This window comes from Ictidomys tridecemlineatus, chromosome 8 (assembly GCF_052094955.1).
Source record: "Ictidomys tridecemlineatus isolate mIctTri1 chromosome 8, mIctTri1.hap1, whole genome shotgun sequence".
Classification (NCBI taxonomy): Eukaryota; Metazoa; Chordata; class Mammalia; order Rodentia; family Sciuridae; genus Ictidomys; species Ictidomys tridecemlineatus.
In genome coordinates, this window is record NC_135484.1 from 124,071,488 (window position 1) to 124,089,772 (window position 18,285).

Here is an 18,285-nt window from a genome sequence, read left to right on the forward strand (position 1 = left end):
TTCACCAGAAAGTGTTGTAAGCATTGGGGAATCTATCAAGTTCATAGTGGTGGATTTAGATTTTTCCCAGATTCTGATTTTCTTCTAAGAGTGCACATTTAATCATTGAAAATATTACCGTTAGTGGACAATCTAGAAGAGACAGGTTCAGGTCATTTTTTAGAATGTTGACCAAATATTGAAGTCTAAAGAATAGTTTTTTCTGTCATTCATTTTATGTAGTAGAAATGGTATTCCATCAAAATGGGGCTAGTACAACTCACCAAATGGCTTTTGTTGAGACAAACACCCTACTTTGCAATGTAGCCGAAGTGTTTTATTTGTACTTTTCATTCTATATAATGTGAATTCAAATGGAGATTTAATAAAGTTAATAATTTTTATAGCTTCAAATAGGACATGTTTAAGTAAACTTGAATTTTCTCTTGTGCAGATAAAACATGCTCAGAAATACAATGACTACTATTGTAATTTTGTACCTTGACTTCCATTTTGCCAAGTTTTACTTCAGTGTAAGTAATGTTTTAGTGACACTATAAAAATACTTTTTGATCATATGAATCCTGTGCAAAAATCTGAATAGCTCCAAGGACTCCTCAGATCACACTTTGAGAACTGTTGTTCTGAGTAAACTGTGGAGAGATTCCAACTGGTCCCAACTTCTTTACTTGATCCACTACCATTATTCTCAATAAATGCTATAACATGTGAAATATATAATATTTTTGAACAAGTAATGGATTCATGTACAATTATATACAAAACCCAAATAAATTCTTAGAAATTAAAAACTAATAATATACACTATAAATCTATAGATGATTTGGATGACTAAAAGTAATACCAGAAAAGAAATTACACAATTAAAAAAAAATAATGATAATGATAAGTGGGCATTGAGAAATTGTACACAAGAGTTTCATCAAGGGATACAAGTCTGGTTCAACATATGCAAATCAATAAATGCAATACTTGACATAAAGAGAACTAAGGACAAAGATCACATGATCATCTCAGTATGTTCAGGAAAAAACCTTCAACAGAACCCAGTACCCATTCATGTTGAAAAACACTGAGGAAACTAAGGATAGAGGAAGTTAAAAGAACTTGCTTAGGTAAGTTTCTTGTATATAAGTTAAACTCAAAGCCAACACCATAGTAAATGGTGAAAAACTGAAAGTATTTCTTCTAATATCAGGAATAAGACAAGGATGTTCATTCTCAACATTCCTATTCAATGTAGTACTTAAAACTCTAGCCAGAGCAATTAGACAAGAGACAGAATTTAAAGGGACACAAATAGAAAAAAAAAAGTTGAATTATCTCTATTTGCTGATGATTTGATTCTATACTTAGAAGACCCCCCCAAACACCACACACCTACAACTGATAACTTTAGCAAAATATCAAGATAAAATATCAACATACAAAAACAATACATGAATAATCAACCTGTGGAGAAAGAAATCGGGAAAACAATTCCCTCAAAATAGCCTAAAAAACACAGAGAAAAAAAAAAAAGAAAACTGGGCATACATTAATCTAAACAAGGAGGTGAGAGATGTCTTGAAATACTAGTGCTATAAAGTCTTTGGAGCGCTAAGGATGTGGCTCAGTGGTAGTGTGCTGTCAAACCATGCAAGAGACCCATGGTTCCATCCTCAACATGGCCTCCTCAAAAGAAAATAATGTCTTTGGTAGCATAGTCTGAGATTCATGTTAACAGCATATTTAGTTGCTTTAAATATGCCAGTATAACAGCTATACTGGTTATTTCTAATGGAAAATGTTTAAAATAGTGGTACCTCTAATGTCTGTGGTTCCACAGCTTGCCATTTATAACTAAGCTTGTTACTTAAATTTTTTGTTAACACTGACATTTTGTATCAAATTTCCCCTAATTAAATGTTTTTCCCCCTTTAAATTAATTATTACATTTTGAGCATTTATACATATGCAACAATTCAAGGGAAATCCAATAGCACCTTTCCAACATTTGACTGCTTCTCCAAGACAAGTCAAGGTTAGTAGGAAACTGAGAATCAAGTCATCCTCCATTGTTGCAGATGACTTTCCTCTAGTACCCATGGAGCCCATGAATTCAGTTTTGGTTCAGTTCTAGATCCCATAAGTGAAGCAACAGAGAAACCAGGAGAGCAGTTGTTCTCTTCAAAGCAGTGACAATCAATGGGAATCCTCCAAAGGTTGTAGAAGGAAGGGGGTTAGGATAAAGAAGGCTTGAAGGAAGTAAGAGTGATGAAAAATCACAATATGCAGGACCCAGTGCACAATGAAGATGTGGACCTATTGTTCAAAAATTAGAAAAACACTACCATTACAGATATTAAATGTACTTTTGATTTCTTCCATGGTCTCCTACAACTTGTTATGGTAATGTTTTCTATTTTCTATTTAATGAAAATTTTAATTATTGGCATGCAAAAAATAATAAAACACTGAGGAAAAAATTAAAGATTACACTAGAAATTGGAAAGACCTTTCACATCCTTGAATAGTTAGAATTAATATTGTCAAAATGGCCATATTATCAAAAGTGATCTATATATTCAATGTAATCTCCATCAAAATACCAATGTGATTGTTCACAGAACTAGGAAAAATGGTCTTAAATTTTACCTGGAAGAATAAAGGACTCAGAATAGACAAAGCAATTCTGATCAATAAGAGCAATGTTGGAGGCAGCATAATACCCAATCTCAAATTATACTACAGAACTATTAGTAATGACACAGCATGGTATTGGCATCAAAACAGATATGAAAACCGATGTAATAGAAGTTTCAGAGACAAAACTACAGAAATAAAATCAGATGATGCTCAAAAACATGTCAAAGTACACATGTTGCGGAGGAGATCCAAGATGTTGGAGTAGAGGAGGTTGAGTTCCTGGCTGCTCTGTGGCATGAAACTAAGAATGCAGACAGACAGCTTCTCCACATTGTGGGTGAACCAAAAAAGGCATGTGGGTGAGGTACTTCAGTGGAATATAAAACTGGAATTCAACGAAGACTAGAGACACAGGAGGTTGAATGCAATAAGAAAAAAATTCCCCATTAGCACAGCCTCTGCCATAGTTGGGCCAGAAGCTCCTTTAGAGAGGTCCCTTTGTGAGCATAATAGAGGGATAAGGGACTGAAAGAAACTCATATTTTTGGAAGGTCTAAGGCATGTCTGGGTACAAAGTGTTCAGAGACCAAGGACATTGCCCAACAAACCTGAAGGACACACTGCATGATATGTATGTGTGGGGAAAAGAAGCCACCATCTCTTTCCAGGAAGCATGCAGAGGACCAAAAACAAAACAAAACAAAACAAAAAAACCCAACATTCTGCAGCATGGGGGCCAGCAACTGAGGAGGTGGATTCCTGGAAAACTGGAATTTAGCCCAAAATACAGGCCCAGTACATGCAAAATGCATGAGGTAACCAGAAAAAAATCAAACGGGGAGAGAGGTTTACACAAGTGACAACTGGTCATGGAAACCCACCCAGCTCTACCCCTATCCCTCCAAACCAACTGCTTGCAGGACTAGCTGGGAGAGATGCATCAGGTTGGTAACTCAGAAGGGCATGGGTGGGAGAAATTGTTTGGAGACTGAACCTGAAAACAGAAAATATGGGATCTGGAGGTGACATAGGGAACAAAGAATTGGCTCCCCAGCCACATAAGTGGAACCCAGGGGAGTCTTGGTTTAAAGTCCTCCAGCATGGACCAGCAAGTACTCAACACTTGAGTTCTGCTGATTCAAAATCTCCAGACCAATTAGCCTTCAGAAAAGAGCCTGGAGCCTGCCAAGGCCTAAACCCCTGCCTCCAGGAACTCTGCCGATGGGATCACCGCTCCCTCTCTCACTAGAGTGATCCAGAGGGTGGAACATCACACTCTAGAAGATCCCACATAAACTGCTGTGAAGAGAAGCTCAGAATATTTTGAACACAAACAGAAACAATTCTTTAAATTTTCATAAAGATTTTTTTTAAAAAAATTCATTTCAGTGTTTAATTGTGACCATAATCGTACATGGACATTTATACAGTTTCCTATTTTTTTTTCATTCCTTCTCATCACTAGCTATTTTGAAGCCAGTTATTTTACATGGATTAGTTTTTTTCTGAACTAGGATGGCTGATTAGTATATTTTAGTTTTGTGTTCTTTTATTTCTAATTTAAACTTTTTTTTCATGTATGTTTTCTTCTCTCTTACCTGTTTCCCTGGATTCTCTCTTTTCTGCTGAAAACTTCCAATCTCAGTAGGCTATTGAGTGATGAATGAGTAGCAGAAGAAATCTGAGATAAATTTAAAAAATACTTAGAGGTGAATCAGAACACTAATACAACATATCAATATCTCTGAAACACTATGAAAGCAGTTCTAAGAGAAAAGTTCACTGCATTGAGCTCATTCATTAAAAGAATAGAGATTGTCCAAATAAAAAACATTATATCCCAAAGCCCTTGGTCTCTGAACACAAAAAAAAAGCATAAGAGAAGAAATAATTAAAATCAGAGCTGAAATCAAGGAAATTGGAACAAAAGAAACAATTCAAAAAATTGACAAAAAGTTGGCTCTTTGAAAACAATAAATTAAATTGATAAATGCTTAGCCACACTAACCAAGAGAGAGAGAAAACTTAAATTACTAAAATTCATGATGAAAAAGGAAAAATCATGATGGACACCACTGAAATAAAGAAGATAATCAGAAATTATTTTGAAAATTTATACTCCAATAAGATACAAAATCTTGAAGACATCGAAATTCCTAGAGACATATCACCTATCCAAACTGAACCATGAGGACATGTGCAATTTTAATAGATCAATTTCAATCAATGAGATAGAAGGCACCATCAAAGCCTACCAACTAAGAAAATCTCAGGACCATATGGATTCTCAGCAGAGTTCTACAAGACCTACAGAGAAGAATTAATATGTATATTTCTCAAATTACCCCATGAAATAGAAAAGTAGGAAACCCTTTCAAACTCATTCTATGAAGCTAGTATCAGTATGATACCAAAACCAAAAAAAAAAAAAAAGACATATCAAGGAAAGAAAACTTCAGATGAATATCCCTGATGAATATTCATGCAAAATTGTCAATAAAATTCTGGCAAACTGCATACAAAAATATATTTAAAAAATAGTATTGTGTTCATCCTAGGGATTCAAGGTTGGTTCAACATATGAAAATCAATAAACATAATTCATTGCATCAATAGATTTAAGACAGGAATCATATGGCTATCTCAATAGATGCAGAGAAAGCATTTAACAAAATACAGCACCTCTTCTTATTCAAAACACCAGAAAAACTAGTAAAATAGGAAAGTATCTCAACATTGCAAAAGCTGTATATGCTAAACCCAAGGCCAAAATTATTCTAAATGGAGACAAATTGAAAGCGCTCCTTCTAAAAACTGGAAGAATACAGGGATGCCCCCTTTCACCACTTTTATTCAGCATTGTCCTTGAAATTCTAGCCAGAACAGTTAGACATAAAAATTAAGGGGATATGATCAGGAAAAGAAGAACTCAAATTATCACTTTTGCTGATGACATGAATCTGTATTTAGAAGATTAAAAAAATTTCGCCAGAAATGTTCTAGAGCTAATAAATGAATTCAGCAAAGTATCAGGATATACAATTAATACCCATAAATCAAATTCATTCCTATACATCAGATGAAACTACTGAAAGAGAAATTAGAAAAACTACCCTATTCTCAGAAGCCTGGGAAGGGAGACTTGGGAATCAATTTAACAAAATAAGCAAAAGACCTCTACCATGAAAACTATAGAAGACTAAAGAAAGAAATTGAAGAAGACCTGAGAAGATGAAAAGATCTCTTATGTTCTTGGATAGGCTGAATTAACATTGTCAAAATGGCCATAGTACCAAAAGTCTTATACAGTTTTAATGCAATTCCTATTAAAATCCCAATGACATTCTTCATAGAAATAGAAGAGGCAATCATGATATTCATTTGGAAAAATAAGAGGCCCAGAATAGCCAAAGCAATCCTTATCAGGAATAGTGAAGCAAGAGGCATCACAATACTACAGCTTAAATTATACTAAAGAGCCATAGTAATGAAAACAGCATAGCTTTGGCACCAAAACTGATATATAGAACAATGGTACAGAATAGAAGACACAGAGACAAACCCACATAATTAAGGTTATCTCATACTAGACAAAAAGGCAAAAATCATAAAAGACAGCATCTTCTACAAATGGTGCTGGGAAAACTGGAAATCCAAGTGCAGCAAAATGAAATTAAACCCCTATCTCTCACCCTGCATAAAAGTCAACTCAAAGTGAATCAAAGACTTAGGAACTAGACCAGAGACCTGTGATCAACAGAAGAAAAAGTAGGCCTAAATTTCCAGAATGTCAGCTTAGCAAATGACTGTCTTAACAAGACTCCTAAATTGCAAGAAATGAAATAAAGAATCAATAAATGGGATGGATTCCAACTGAAAGACTTGTTCACTTCAAAGGAAACTATTAATAATGTTAAGAGAGAGCCTACAAAATGGAAAAAAATCTTTATCATGCATACCTCAGATAGAACATTAAATTCCAAAGTATATAAAGAACTCAAAACCTTTATGCCAAAAACAAAGCAAAGACAAAACAAAACAAAAAACTATTAATAAATGGGCTCAGAAACTGAACAGACACTTCACAGAAGAAGAAATAAAATCAATCGACAAATATATGAAAAAAGGTTCAACATCTTTAGCAATTACAGAAACGCAAATCAAAGCTACACAGAGATCCCATCTTACTCCAGTCATAATGACAACCATCAAGAATACAAGCAACAATAACTATTGACAGGATGTGGAGGAAAAAAAGGTACACTCATACAGTGCTGGTGGGACTGCATACTCTGGAAAGCAGTATGGAAATTCCTAAGAAAACTTGGGGTGGAACAACCATTTAACTTAGTCATCCCAATTTTGGTTTATACCCAAAGGTCTTAAAATCAGCATACTATAGTGACACATCACATAAATGTTCATAATAGCTCAATTAACAATAGCTAAACTATGGAACCAAACTAGATGCCCTTCAATAGATGAATGGATAAAGAAACTGTGGTATATAGACACAACAGAATATTACTCAGCCATGAAGAAGAATGAAATTATGACATTTTCCAGTAAATGGATGAAATTGGAGAATATTATCCTAAGTAAAATAGACAATCTCAAAGAACCAAAGGCCCAAGGTTTTCTCTGATATGTGTGTGATAATTTATCATGAAGGGGGACAAGAAAAATAGAGGTATTTTGGACTAGACAGAGGGGAATGGGTGGGGGTAGGGTGCTTCAGGTTATAAATGATAGTAGAATAAACTGGACATTATTATCCTATGTGCACATATGATTACATACCTATGTAACTCTACATCATATACAACCAGACAAATGAGAAGTTATACTTCATTTATGTATGATGTGTCAAAAATACATTCTACTGTCATGTGTAACTAAATAAAACAAATAAAATATTTTAAAAATATTGGTGCCCTGGTGGAACTTACCTTCAGATGGAAGACAAAAATGTTACAGAACAACTAGCCTGAAGTAAAAATCAGGAGTGTTGGAAAACATGATGAGTTAGAGAAAAACTAGAAAGCAGGGGAGATGAGGGAGATGGTGGTAATTTTCATTGTTATCCACAGCATACACTTTACTGAGAGGTGAGCACAGGCCTGAAGGAGAAGGGATGGGGAGCCCTGCAGTTATGAGACTAGAGAAGGGAATGTCTGAATCATGGGGGGGGGGTAGATTGAACATTAATTTAAGTGAGCAGGGTTATGACAAGGGAAAGGCTTCAGATAAAGGTCTGATTGGGGCTTCAGCTAAGGGAAGGCATTGCTGACCGAGGGACCAACTGTTCTCTGAGAAAAAGGAGATGGAAGCTTTGTTCCAAATTATTTATTTATTTAATTAATTAATTTTAGTTAGGTATTTATGACAGAAGATGCATTTTGATTCATTGTACACAATTGCAGCACAACTTTTCATTTCTCTGGTTGTACATGATGCAGCTCCACACCCTATGTGCAGTCATAAATGTACCTAGGGTAATGATGTCCATGCCATTCCTCCATCTTTTCTGCCCCCATGAAACCTTCCCACCTTCCCTCCCCTTACCCAATCAAAGTTCCTCCATTTTTCCATGCCTCCACCCTCCCCCACTATGGATCAGCATCCACTTACCAGAGAGAACATTGGCCTTTGGTTTGTGGAGTGGCTTACTTCACTTAGCATGATGTTCTCCTACTCCACCAATTTACCTGCAAATGCCATGATTTTATTCTCTTTTAATCTGAGTAATATTTCATTGTGTATATATACCACATACCATTCATCTATTATGTCGCTCCTAGAGTTTAGCTATTGTGAATTGAGCTGCTATGGACACTGATGTGGCTGCTTTACTAGGTGTGCTGATTTGAAGTCCTTTGGGTGTAGACCAAAGAGTGGGATAGCTGGGTCAAATGGTGGTTCCAGTTCAGGTTTTCTAAGGAATCTCCATACTACTTCCCAGATTGGTTGCACCAAATTGCAGTTCCACCAGCAGTGTATAAGTGTGCCTTTTCCCTCATGTGATTGTCGACATTTATTGTTGTCTGTATTCTTAATAACTGACATTCTGACTGGAGTGAGATGAAATCTTAAGAATAATTTTGATTTGCCTTTCTTTAATTACTAGAAATGTTGAACATTTTTTCATATATTTGTTGATCGAATGTATATTTTCTTCTGAGAAGTGTATCTTCAGCTCTTTAACCCACTACTGATTGGGTTGTTTATTCCTTGGTGGTAAGATTTTTGAGTTCTTTATATATACTGGAGATTAGTGCTCTATCTGATGTACTTGTGGCAAAAATTTGCTCCTTAAATGGAGGCTCTATGTTCATCTCAGTGATTGTTTCTTTTGCTGAGAAGAAGCTTTTTAGTTTGATTCCAGCCCATTTATTATTTTTTTATTTTATTTCTTGTGTTTTAGGAGTCTTTTTAAGGAAATCAGGGCTTAACCAACATGATGAAGATTTGAGCCTACTTTTTTCTCTAATAAGTGCAGGGTCTTTAGACTAATTCCTAGGTCCTTGATCCACTTTGAGTTGAGTTTTGTGCATGGCGAGAGATAGGGGTTTAATTTTATTTTGCTGCATATGGATTTCCAGTTTTCCCAGCACCATTTGTTGAAGAGGTTATCTTTTCTCCAATGTATGTTTTTGGCTCCTTTGTCTAGATTGAGATAACTATATTTATGTGGGTTTGTCTCTGTCTCTTGTGTCTTCTATTCTGTACCATTGGTCTACATGTCTGCTTTGGTGCCAATATCATGCCACTTTTGTTATTATAGCTTTGTAGTATAAAGTCTGGTATTGTGATGCCTCCTGCTTCACTCTTCATGCTAAGGATTGCTTTGGCTAGTCTGGTTCTCTTATTTTTCCAAATGAATTTCAGATTGCTTTTTCTATTTCTATAAGGAATGATGTTGGATTTTAATTAGAATTGCATTGAATCTGTATAGCACTTTGGGTAGTATGGCCATTTTGACGATATTAACTTTGCCTATCCAAGAACATGGGGGCTCTTTCCATCTTCTAAGGTCTTCTTCAAGTTCTTTCTTTAGTGTTCTGTAGTTTTCATTGTAGAGGTCTTTCACCTGTTTCTTTACATTGATTCCTAAGTATTTGAGTAGTTTTTGAGGGTATTGGAAATGGGGAGTTTTTCTAATTTTTGTTTTAGAAGATTCAACAGTGATGTATAGAAATGCATTTGATTTATGGTTATTGATTTTATATCCTGCTACTTTGTTGAATTCATTAATTAATTCTAATACTTTTCAGGTGTAGTTTTTAATCCTCTAAGTGTAGAATCAGGTCATCATCAAATAGTGATATTTTGATTTCTTCTTATCCTATTTGTATCCCTTTAATTCCTTATGTCTTTCTAATTACTCTGGCTAGAGTTTCAAGGATTATGTTGAATAGAAGTGGTGAAAGAGCGCATCCCTGTCTTCTTCCAGCTTTTAGAGGGAATGTTGCAATTCCTCTATTTAGAAAGATGTTGGCCTTGGACTTAGCATAGATAGCTTTTACAATGTTGAGGTATGTTTCTACCATCCCTAGTTTTTCTAGTGTTTTGAACATAAAAGGGTGTTGTATATTGTCAAATGCTTTCTTTGAATCAATTGATATTATCTTTAAGTCTATTGATGTGATAAATTATATTTATTGATTTCAGTATGTTAAACAAAACTTGCATTCCTAGAATGAACCACATTTGATCATGGTGCACTATTTTTAAGTATATTTTTGTATGCAATTTTCCAGAATCATATTGAGAATTTTTGCATCAATATTCATCATGGATATTAGTCTGAAATTTTCTTTCCTTCATGTATCTCTGCCTGGTTTTGGTATCAGGATGATAGTAGCTTTGTAGAATGAGTTTAGAAAGTTTTATTTCTTTTGTATTTCATGGAATAATTTGAGGAGTATTGGTGTTAATTCTTCTTTGTATTTTTTGTAGAACTCAGTTGTGAATACATCTGATCCACAGATTTTTTTGTTTGGTAGGCTTTTGATGCTGCCTTTTATTTCCTTGCTTGAATTGATCTGTTTAAATTGTGTATTTCCACTTGACCCTGTTTGGGTTGGCAATATGCCTCTAGAAATTTGTCAGTGTCTTTGAGGTTTTCTATTTTATTGGAGTATAAATTTTCAAAATAGTTTCTGTCTTCTGTATTTCAATAGTGTCTGTCATTATATTTCTTTTTTATCACAAATTTTAGTAATTTGAGATTTCTCTCTTCTTCTTTTCATTAGAGTGGATAAGGGTTATTCAATTTTATCTACTTTTTCAAAGAACCAGCTTTTTGCTTTTTCAGTCTTTTGAGTTGTTTCTTTACTTTCAAGTTCATTGATTTCCACCCCGATTTTAATTATTTCCCACCTTTTACTACTTTTGGTGTTGGTTTGTTCTCCTTTTTATAAGTCTATGAGTTGTAATTTCAGGTTGTTTATTTGTTGAGTTCTTCTTCTTTAATGAATGAACTCCATGCAATAAACTTTCTTCTTAGCATGGCCTTTATAGTGTCCCAGATATTTTGATAAGTTGTATCAGAGTTCTCATTTTAACTCTAAGAATTTTTTATTTTCTCCTTTATGTCTCCTTTTATCTATTTGTCATTCACTAACATATTGTTTAGTCTTCAGGTATTGGAGTACTTTCTCTTTTTGTTTTACTATTGATCTAATTTTATTCCATTATCGTCAGATAGAATGCAGGGTATCTCTATTTTGTGTGTGTGTATTTGCTAAGACTTGCTTTGTGGCATGACACATGGTCTAGTTTGGAGAAGGATCCATGTGCTGCTGAGAAGAAAGTGTACTTTCTCATTGATGAAAGGTATATTCTATATATGTATGTTAAGGCCAAATTTTTTATTGTACTATTCTATAATTTCTTCATTTAGCTTTTGTTTGGAAGATCTATCTAGTGGTGAGAGCAGTGTTTAAAAGTCACCCAGTATTATTGTGTTATGGTCTATTTGGTTTTTGTATTTGAGAAGAGTTTGTTTGACATACATAGATACCCCATTGTTTGGGGCATAGATATTTATGGTTGTTATATCTTGTTGATGTATAAATCCTTTAAGTAGTATGCAATGTCCTTCTTAATTCATTTTCACTAGCTTTGTTTTGAAGTCCACTTTATCTGAGAATGAAAACTCCTGCTTGTGCACAAGGTCCATGTGAGCGGTATGTTGTTTCCCACCCTTTCACCTTCAGTCTGTGGATATCTTTTCCTGTGAGATGAGTCTCTTGAAGGCAACATATTATTCAGTATTTTTTAAAATCCAATCTGTCAGTCTATGTCTTTTAGTTGATGAGTTTAGGCCATTCAAATTCAGGGTTATTATTTATATATTATTTGAATTCCCAGACATTTTGGTTTATTTTTTTATTTTTATTATTATTTTTTTACTTAACTTGCTTTCTCTTTGATTGGCCTTTCCTTTAGTATAATTCCTCTATTTGCTGATTTTCAATATTGTTTTTAATTTTCTCCTTCTGGAATATTTTGCTGAGGATGCTTTGTAGTGCAAGTCTCTCACTGTAAATTTCTTTTAATGTTTGTTTATCATGAAATGTTTTCATTTCATCATCAAATCTGAAGCTTAATTTTACTGGATATAAGATTTTTGGTTAGCATCCATTTTCTTTCAGAGCTTGGCATGTTGTTCCTGGATCTCCTGGCTTTGAGGGCCTGGATTGAAAAATCTGTTGCGATATGAATTGGTCTCCCCCTATATGTGATCTGATTCCTATCTCTTGTGGCCTTTAAAATTCTATCCTTATTCTGTAGGCTAGGCATTTTTATTATAATGTGCTGTGGTGTAGATCCATTGTAATTTTGTCCATTTGGCATTCTGTGAGCCTCTTGTATTTGGTTTTTGAATTTGTTCTTCATGCTTGGGAAATTTTCTGATATTATCTCATTGAAGAGATTGTGCATTCCTTTGGTTTGTATCTCTGTGCCTTCCTTTATCTCAATAACTTTTTTTTTTTTGAGAGAGAGAGAGAGAGAGAGAGAGAGAGAGAGAGAATTTTAATATTTATTTTTTAGTTTTCGGCAGACACAACATCTTTGTTTGTATGTGGTGCTGAGGATCGAACCTGGGCCACACGAATGCCAGGCGAGCGTGCTACCGCTTGAGCCACATCCCCAGCCCTATCTCAATAACTTTTATTTTTGGTCTTTTGATGGTATCCCATAATTCTTGGATATTCTTTTCATGGTTTTTTACTATCTTCAATGTGTGGTCAACTTTATTTTCCAGATTGTATAGTTTGTCTTTATTGTCTGATATTCTGTCTTCCAATTGATCTAGTCTGTTTTTTTTTTTCAGTTGTTGATGGGCCTGGAGGTTTAGTTTGTTGTTGCCTTTGATATTTTTTATTTTATTGGAGTACAAGTTTTCAAAATAATTTCTAATTATCTTCTGTAATTCTGTAGTGTCTGTTGTAATATTTTCTTTTTCATTTCCTGTCTTCTACCATTTTGGGTGTTGATTTGTTCTTTTTCTAGGGCTTTGAGAAGTAATGTTAAGTCATTTATTTGTTGACTTTTTTTTTAAGGAATGAACTCAATGCAATGAACTTTCCTCTTAGAACTGCTTTCATACTGTTTCAGAGATTTTGATATGTTGTATCTGTGCTCTCATTTACTTCTAAATTTTTTAAGCTCCTTCTTGATGTCTTCTGAAACCCATTGTACATTCAGTAGCATCTTATTTATTCTCCAGGTGTTGGAATGGATTTTATTTCTTATTTTGTCATTGATTTCTAATTTCATTCCATTATGATCTGATAGAATGCAGTGTACTATCTCTACTGTTTTACATTTTGCTAAGAGTTTTTTTGTGGCATAGTATATGGCCTATTTTAGAGAAGGATCCATGTGCTGCTGGACACAAAGTGTATATTCTCATTGAAGGATAAAATATTATATATATATATATATATATATATATATATATATATTAGTTAAGTCTAAGTTATTGATTGTATTATTGAGTTCTATAGTTTCTTTGTTCAGCTTTTGTTTGGAAGATCTATCTAGTAATGAAAGATGTTGGTTAAAGTCACCCAAAATTATTGGGTTGTCATCCATTTGACTTTTGAACTTGAGAAGAGTTTGTTTGATGAACCAGATGTTCCATTGTTTGGGGCATATATGTTTATAATTATTAAGTCTTGTTGGTGTATGGTTCCCTTGAGCAGTATATAGTTTCCTTCTTTAATCGTTTTTGATTGACTTTAGATTTAAGTCAACTTTATTTGATGTGAGGATGGAAACTCCTGCTTGCTTCCACAGTTCATGTGCATAGTATGATTTTTCCCAAGCCTTCGTCTTCAGTCAGTGATGTTCTTTTCCTATGAGATGAGTCTCTTGGAGGCAGTATATATATATATATATATATATATATATATATATATATATATATATATATATATTTATCCAATGTACTAGTCTATGTCTTTTGTGAGTTTAGGCCATTAACCTCCAAGGTTATTATTCAGACATGATTTATATTCCCAGCCAGTTTTGTTTATATTTGGTATTTAACATGACTTGATTTCTCCTCTGATTAGATTTTCTTTTATTGTATTACCTCCCTCTGCTAATTTTCATTATTGTTTTCCATTTCTTCCTTGTCAAATATTTTGCTGAGGATGTTCTGCAGTGCAGGCTTTCTAGTTGTAAATTCTTTCAACTTTTGTTGATCACAGAAGGGTTTTATTTCATCATCAAATCTAAAGCTTAGTTTTGCTGGATATAAGATTCTTGGTTGGCATCCATTTTCTTTCTGAGCTAGGTATATGTTGTTTCATGAGGATCTGGATTGAAAAATATGCTGAGATATGAATTGGTCCCCCAGTATGTGATCTGATTCCTATCTCTATGGCTTTTAAGATTCTATACTTATTCTGTATGCTAGGCATTTTTATTGTAATGTGCTGTGGTGTAGATCCATTGTAATTTTGTCCATTTGGCATTCTGTTAGTCTCTTGTATTTGGTTTTTGAATTTGTTTTTTATGCTTGGGATATTACCTCATTGAAGAAATTGTGTATTCCTTTAGTTTGTATCTCTGTGCCTTCCTCTATCCAAATAAATCTTAGATTTGGTATTTTGATGCTGTCACATAATTCTTGGATGTTCTGTTCACAGTTTCTTACTATCTTCACTGTATGATCAACTTTATTTTCCAGATTGTATACTTTGTCTTCATTATCTGACATTCTTTCGTCCAAGTGATCTAGTCTGTTGGTTATGCTTTCTATTGAGTTTTTCATTTGATTTATTGTATCCTTCATTTCAAGGATTTCTGATGTTTTTTTTTCTCAGAATCTCTATCTCTCTCTTGAAGTAATCTTTTGCTACCTGTATTTGCTCTCTCATCTCTGTGTTGAAGTAATCAATTTTTGCCTGTGTTTGCTCATTTAGTTCATTCTTTAATTCACAGATCATTTTCATTATAAGCCTTGTGAAATCCTTCTCTGACAAATCACCAACTTTGCTGTCCATAGGTTCTGTTATTATAGTATCCTGGTTTGTTTGGGGGCACTTTTCTCCTTTTTTTCATGTTGTCTATGTGTCTTCCTTTCTTGCAGTTTGGATCTGAGATATTAGTTTCTTCCTTATATTATTAGTACCTGTGCAGATTGTCTGTACCTCACCTTGATGTTGGGCTTGCAGACCCTGCTGGTGTCCCTCGATGTATGCTACTGCATCTTAAGGTGATGGTGTCAATAGCTGAGGTTACTCGAGACAATAGTTAAGGTGCCCCAAGATGGAAGCTATGTCATACAGAGATGGGGCGGAAAGGATGAGCCTCACACTCCCTTTGGGATGCCTGCTCTGAGATGCAGCTGCTTCTGTGTGATCAACTTTATTTTCCAGATTGTATACTTTGTCTTTATTCAGCCCTGTCTGCTGTCAAAAAGTTAGTGGCTACTGCATGGGGAAGGCTATGGTGATGGCTGCAGTGTCCCAAGATGGAAGTGGGCTTAGACTCCAAGGTGTCGGGGAGCCAAACTCAAACCTACCCTGAACCAGAGACCTGTGAAAGTTGCTGTGGACAGATCTGGACTGGGCCTGGAATCCTGTGGTAGTCTGCTGGTACTGTGCCAGAGGCTGGGCTCTGGCAGGTGTCTGCCCCATTCCAAGTTTTCTCATGAATCTCCATACTGCTTCCCAAAGTGATTACACTAATTTGCAGTCCCACCAACAATATATGAGTGTACCTTTCCCCCCACATTCTCACCAACATTTATTGTTGCTTGTGTTCTTGAAAATCTGACTAGAGTGAGATAAAATCTTAGTTTTGATTTGCATTTCTCTAATTGCTAGAGATGTTGAACTTTTTTTTATGTATTTGTTGTTCAATTGTATATCTTCTTCTGTGAGATGTCTGTTCAGTTCCTTATCCCATTTATTGATTTTGTTTTTTTTTTTAAATTCTGTATGTATTCCAGAGATTTAGATTAGTACTTTATCTGATGTGCATGTGGTAAAGATTTCTCCCATTCTGTAGGCCATCTCTTCATGTTATTGATTGTTTTCTTTGCTGAGAAGGAACCTTTTATTGAATCTATCCCATTTATTAATTCTTGATTTTATTTCTTGTGCTTTAAAAGTCATGTTAAGGTAGTCAGGTCCTAAGCTGCCAAGATTTGGGCCCACTTTTTCCTCTATTAGGTGCAGAGTTTATGTTCTAGTGCCTAAGTCTTTAATTCACTTTGAGTTGAGTTCTGTGATGGGTGAGAGGGCTTTAATTTCATTTTGTAACTTATGGATTTCCAGTTTTCCCAGCACCATTTATTGAAGAGGCTACCTTTTCTCTATTGTATGTTTTTGGTGCTTTTGTCTAATATGAAATTACTATATTTATGTGGGTTTGTCTCTGTGTGTTATATTCTGTACCATTGGTCTACATGTCTACTCTGGTGACAATACCATGCTGGTTTTGTTACTATTGCTCTGTAGTACAGTTTAAGGTCTGTTATTGTGATGCGTCCTGCTTCACTCTTCTTGCTAAGATTGCTGTGGTTATTCTGGGTCTCTTATTTTCCAAATGAATTTCATGATTATTTTTTCAATTTTATAAAGAATGACATTGGAATTTTAATAGGAATTGCATTAAATCTTTATCACAATTTTGGTAGTATGGCCATTATGATAATATTAATTCTTCCTATCCAAGAACATGGGAGATGTTTCTGTCTTCTAAGTTCTTCTTCAATTTCTCTCTTTAGCATTCTGTAGTTTTAATTGTTGAGGTCTTTCACCACTTTCATTAAGTTGATTCTCAAGTATTTTTTAAGGCTATTGTAAATGGGGAAGTTTTCCTAGTGTCTCTTTCAGAGTATTCATCGCTGATGTATAGAAATGCATTTGATTTATGGGTGTTGATTTTATATCCTGTTACTTTGCTGAATTCATTAATTAGTTCTAGAACATTTGTGGTGGAATTTTTTGGATCTTCTAAATATAGAATTATGTCATCAGCAAATAGTGATATCTTGAGTTTTTCTTTTTTTATTTGTATTTCTTTAATTACTTTTGTGTAATAGTTCTGTCTAGTTTCTAGGAATATTAAAACTTTCCTGTTTTTAAGTTAATTATCTCAGGTACTTGGTTGCTCTGAGAGGAATGTATCATAATAATGTATCCTGAGTCTAATTAAAGCTAAGCTTTCTCCAGTTTGGGCAAATGCCTTGGGACAAGTGTAATTTTTTTCCATGAATTTCTGCGTACCTTTACACTTTGAGCTAAAGAATTGTTATCTTACTACTCTATTTTTGGATGATTCTTCCATTTTATAGCTTTTTAGCTGATTTTAGGGGAAGGGGAAACCTTAAAATCACATTAAGTAAAAATGAAATCACCAGGAACCACAGATTCCTTCTGGCTTTTAATCTGACACCATAGTAGATGCTGAAATATTATTCTGTCTAGGGAAATGCTACTCAAATGAATATACTAAGTGCACTAGCACTGGATTCTGAAATGTTTGTTACCAACCTTAAACAAAACACGTACAGAAATTGAGAGTGAGCAAGGACACCTCTACCATACTTTGTCTCAGACTGATACCAGTCAAGCATAAGATGCATATTTACACCAAGCCTTTATCTCCTAAGTGTAGTTTGATCATCAGCTGTTGGTATGGCACCTCCACTCTACATCTCCACTGAGTGCCTGAAAACTCCTGTCCTCACACAAGGTCCTGACAGTCTTCCTTTTTTTAAAAAAAATTTTTTTTAGTTGTGGATGGACATTTATTTGCTTATTTATATGCGGTGTTAAGAATAGAACCCAGTGCCTCACATGTATGAGGCAAGCGCTCTACTGCTGAACTACAACTCCTTCCCTTCTTCATGGATGCAACTCTTATCTTTCTGATTACAGTGTCACAAATTTTTGGCATTCTCTTTTTTCTCCTTTTCATAGTCCAGTTAAGATCATTAGGAAGTTCTGTAAAGTTCTACTTCAAAATGTGTGCAACATCCAAACATTTCCACTATTTCCCCTGCTCAAACACCAGGTGAAGTGACCAACATCTACATCATTGGACTACTTCCCTACAGTTTCCCTGCTACCTTGCTATTTCTCCTATCTCAATTGTATTCTCAGGTCAGTACTTAGTGTGATGCTT